Below are 5,000 nucleotides of genomic sequence, written 5' to 3' on the forward strand. Positions count from 1 at the left end.
CGTGGGTTCCTTTGTCGGTTTTGCGGCCTTGGCGGCGGGCCTTCCGTGTCGGCCCGTCGTGGGCCCGCTGCGCGTCCGTGCGCGGTGCTTCGGATCGGTAGGCCCGTCGTCTGGGTCCCTTACGAAGCTTTGCGCGACCGCTCCTTTGTCGCCGGTCCCCTGTTAGGGCTGACCGAGCCCTCCGTTCGCCCCCTGGCCCGTCGCATGGGCCCCCGGCGCCTCCGCGGCGCCCCACCGAAAACTGTCACGACGCGCATCCAGCGCCGACGAGGTCGCAGGTTACGTGCGGCAGCCGGGGGGCTAGGCCGAGCGGCGGCGGGCCCGCCCACGGACGGGCGCGGGGAGGAGCGCAGCCGGCACGCGGCGCGGAGAGGCGGCGGCATGCCGCCGGGCGGCCGTCGGCTCAACCGTGCCCGAGTCCCGCGGGCACCGCGTCGCCCGGCCGGCGCGAGCGGCGGCGGGCCCGCCCGCGGACGGGCGCGGGGAGGAGCGCAGCCGGCACGCGGCGCGGAGCGGCGGCGGCATGCCGCCGGGCGGCCGACGGCTCAACCATGCCCGAGTCCCGCGGGCACCGCGTCGCCCGGCCGGCGCGAGCGGCGGCGGGCCCGCCCGCGGACGGGCGCGGGGAGGAGCGCAGCCGGCACGCGGCGCGGAGCGGCGGCGGCATGCCGCCGGGCGGCCGACGGCTCAACCATGCCCGAGTCCCGCGGGCACCGCGTCGCCCGGCCGGCGCGAGCGCACGAGGGCGGGAGGCAACCGGGCGGCGCCTGCGGAACCGGATGCGACGGCCGGCGCGGCACGGCCCCGACGGGTCCGCACCGAAGACCAGCGCAGTGCGGATCGACCGCTGATGAGGTCAGAGGTTACGTGCGGCAGCCGGCCGGCTGGCCCGAGCGGCGGCCGGCACGCGACGGGGATCGAGCGGCCCCGACGGCTTGCAGCCGGGCGGCCGACGGCTAGGCCGTACCGGAGTCCCGCGGTCGTTCGGGCGAAGGGGCGCATGCTGCGGGAAAGGCCTGCGGCGGCGAACCGTCCGCCCGGCCGGCCAAGCCTTCCGCGGCGGCGCGCACGTGGCGGCGCGGCCGAGATGACCGAGCGAAGCCCCGGCGATGGGCGGCGCGCACGTGTCCGTGCGGCCGAGATGACCGAGCGAAGCCCGGGCGGCGCCCGCCGTGCGCCCTGCCGGATCGCGCCTTCCGCCGGCGCGCAACGCCGGTCCCGCGTTCCGGCCGCGGGAGAGGCCTGCGTCGGCGAACCGTCCGCCCCGCCGGCCGAACCTTCCGCGGCTGCGCGCACGTGTCCGTGCGGCCGAGATGACCGAGCGAAGCCCCGGCGACGGGCGGCGCCCGCCGTGCGCCCCGGCGGATTGCGCGGCCCGCCGGCGCGCAACGCCGGGCCCACGTTCCGGCTGCGGGAAAGGCCTGCGGCGGCGAACCGTCCGCCCCGCCGGCCGAACCTTGCGCGGCGGCGCTTACGTGTCCGTGCGGCAGAGATGACCGAGCAAGCTCCGGCGATGGGCGGCGCCCTCCGTGCGCCCCGCCGGATCGCCTGCGAGCGGCGAGCGTCCGGGCGGGCCCCTTTCGCAACTTCCCTCGGTACTCTAAACACCCCTTGCCTCTCGGTCTTCCCCCCGACCCTCTCGGTATTTGCTCGGATATGTGCATGCATCGTCCCTCGTCGCCTTCGGTTATCCTCCCCGGGGTGGGCTTTGCGCCGACGCGCCAACGGGGTGGTAGGGGGGCTGCAGCCGCGGCCGCCGCGTTTCGCCATCCGCGCGTGCGCCGCCGGATCCGAGTGGAGGTCGCGGGCGACTCGTCGATGCTTGTACTAGGGGCGCATGCCGGCAGCCCCCCGCGGGGTGCGGGACCCCCGATCGGCGTGCGAGGGACGGGCGTCCGGGCGGGCCCCGTTTCCAACTTCCCTCGGAACATTAAAACCCCCCGACCCCCTCGGTCTTCGCTCCGGCCCTATCGCTATTGCTCGGATATGTGCATCCACCGTCCCTCGTTGCCTTCGGTTATCTACCCCAGGGTGGGCCTTGCGCCGATGCCCCGATGGGGTGGCAGGGGTGGGGCTGCCGCGGCCGGCGCGTTTCGGCATCCGCGCTTGGGGGCTCGGACCCGAGTGGAGGTCGCGGGCGGCTCGTCGATGCCTGCACCGGGAGCGCATGCCGGCAGCCCCCCGCGGGGCGCCGGACCCCCGATCGGCGTGCGATGGACGGGGGGAGGGGCGGGCCCGGTTTGCAAATTCCCTCGGTACTTTAAAATCTCACGGCCCTGTCGGTGCTCCTTCCGGCCCTATCGCCACTGCTCGGATATGTGCATCCACCGTCCCTCGTTGCCTTCGGTTATCTACCCCGCGGTGGGCTTTGCGCCGATGCCCCGATGGGGTGGCAGGGGGGCACGCTCTAGGCCGTGCCACGGGGCGCGGGCGCCGGCGCCGTACGTCCCTCGCGGCGGCCGTGAGCGGCACCTCGGCTTGCTCGGTCTGTCCTCCCGGGACGCGCGACCCGTGCGACCGGGACGCGCATCCCGTGCGACCGGGACGCGTGTCCGGGCCGTTCCCGTTTGCAACGCTCCTCGGTACTTTGGAACGCTTGGGGTGGGCTTTGGGCGGATGCCCCGCCGGGGTGGTAGGGAGGGGGGGCGGCTGCTGCCGCGGCGGGACTTCCGCTCCACTCCGCACAAGTCCGTCGCCTCGCGGCGGGCGCGCCCGGCACCGTTCGTCCCCGAGGGAGCCGGCACGCGCCCGCCGAGGCCCCGGCGCATGGGCGCCGCCGCCGGCCGTCCGCGCGGCGGCCGTGCGCCGGCTTCCTCCGTCGGCCCTCCCGGGATGCGCGACCCGTGCGACCGGGACGCGCATCCCGTGAGACCGGGACGCGTGTCCGGGCCGTTCCCGTTTGCAACGCTCCTCGGTACTTTGGAACGCTTGGGGTGGGCCTTGGGCGGATGCCCCGCCGGGGTGGTAGGGAGGGGGGGCTGCTGCTGCCGCGGCGGGACTTCCGCTCCACTCCGCACAAGTCCGTCGCCTCGCGGCGGGCGCGCCCGGCACCGTTCGTCCCCGAGGGAGCCGGCACGCGCCCGCCGAGGCCCCGGCGCATGGGCGCCGCCGCCGGCCGTCCGCGCGGCGGCCGTGCGCCGGCTTCCTCCGTCGGCCCTCCCGGGATGCGCGACCCGTGCGACCGGGACGCGCATCCCGTGAGACCGGGACGCGTGTCCGGGCCGTTCCCGTTTGCAACGCTCCTCGGTACTTTGGAACGCTTGGGGTGGGCCTTGGGCGGATGCCCCGCCGGGGTGGTAGGGAGGGGGGGCTGCTGCTGCCGCGGCGGGACTTCCGCTCCACTCCGCACAAGTCCGTCGCCTCGCGGCGGGCGGGCCCGGCACCGTTCGTCCCCGAGGGAGCCGGCCCGCGCCCGCCGAGGCCCCAGCGCATGGGCGCCCCCGCCGGCCGTCCGCGCGGCGGCCGTGCGCCGGCTTCCTCCGTCGGCCCTCCCGGGACGCGCGACCCGTGCGACCGGGACGCGCATCCCGTGCGACCGGGACGCGTGTCCGGGCGGTTCCCGTTTGCAACGCTCCTCGGTACTTTGGAACGCTTGGGGTGGGCTTTGGGCGGATGCCCCATCGGGGTGGTAGGGAGGGGGGGCTGGCGCCGCCGCGGCGGGCCTTCCGCCCCCCTCCGCACAAGTCCGTTGCCTCGCGGCGGTCGTGCCCGGCACCGTTCGTCCCCGACGGAGCCGTCGCGCGCCCGACGACTTTCCGGCGCACGGGCGCCGCCGCCGGCCGTCCGTGCGCGGCGGCCGTGCGCCACTTCGGCTTCGTCCGTCGGCCCTCCCGGGACGCGCGACCCGTGCGACCGGGACGCGCATCCCGTGCGACCGGGTCGCGTGTCCGGGCCGTTCCCGTTTGCAACGCTCCTCGGTACTTTGGAACGCTTGGGGTGGGCTTTGGGCGGATGCCCCGCCGGGGTGGTAGGGAGGGGGGGTCTGCTGCCGCCGCGGCGGGCCTTCCGCTCCACTCCGCACAGGACCGTTGCCTCGCGGCGGACTTGCCCGGCACATTTCGTCCCCGACGGAGCCGGCACGCGCCTGCCGACTTCCCGGCGCACGGGCGCTGCCTTCGGCCGTCCGTGCCCGGCGGCCGTGCGCCACTTCGGCTCCCTCCATCGGCCCTCCCGGGAAGCGCGTCCCGGACGTTCCGGATGCGCACCCCGTGCGACCGGGACTCGCGTCCGGGCCGTTTCCGTGTGCAATGCTCCTCGATTCGCTGGAGCCCTTGGGGTGGGCCTTCGGAGGATGCCCCGCTGGGGAGGTAAGGGGGTGTGTCCTGCCTGGGCGGGCCTTCCGCCCGAGCCCGTCGCCCAGCGCGGATGGTCGCGCCGCGCGGGCGGGCGCGCCGCGCGTGCGCGGGGCCGTTGGCCGGTGACGCGCAAGGACGGGCGCGCTGGGCCGATCGGCCGCTCGGGCGCGCGCTTCGTCGTGCTCCCGCGCCTTGGCGCGCGCGCGGCCGCGGCGTGGTCGCTCGGTTCTGCGCATTTGGCCCGCGCGGATGGGCGCGTCGCGCGGGCGGCCGGGCCGCGCGGGCGGGCGGGCCGTTGCCCGGGTTCGCGCAAGGACGGGCGCGCTAGGCCGATCGGCCTCTCGGACGCGCGCGCCGTCCCGCTGTCGCGCCTGGGCGCTCGCGCGTCCGCGGCGTGGTCGCTCGGTTCTGCGCAGGGCCGGGCGCCCCCGGCCGAGCGGCGCGCGGGCGCTCGCGCGCGGCGGGGGCGCTCGGGCCGTCGCGCGGCCGTCGCGCCAGGGCCCTGGCCCGGGCGGGCGCGCTCATGTTCGTTCTTTCTGGTGCGCGCGCGGCACGGCGCCCGGGCCCTTGCTCCGCCGAGCGTTCGGGCGCGGGCGCGCGCGCGGGGCCTGCCGCCCGGCCCTGCGCGCCTTCGAGCGCCCCGCCTCGCGCGGGCGGGCGGGCACCAGGGGCCGCGCGCGGCCGGTTGCGCGCGCGGCCGGGCTC

Source organism: Phoenix dactylifera, chromosome 10, assembly GCF_051530095.1.
Source record: "Phoenix dactylifera cultivar Ajwa chromosome 10, Ajwa_hap1_PhDact_Kaust_v1.1, whole genome shotgun sequence".
Classification (NCBI taxonomy): Eukaryota; Viridiplantae; Streptophyta; class Magnoliopsida; order Arecales; family Arecaceae; genus Phoenix; species Phoenix dactylifera.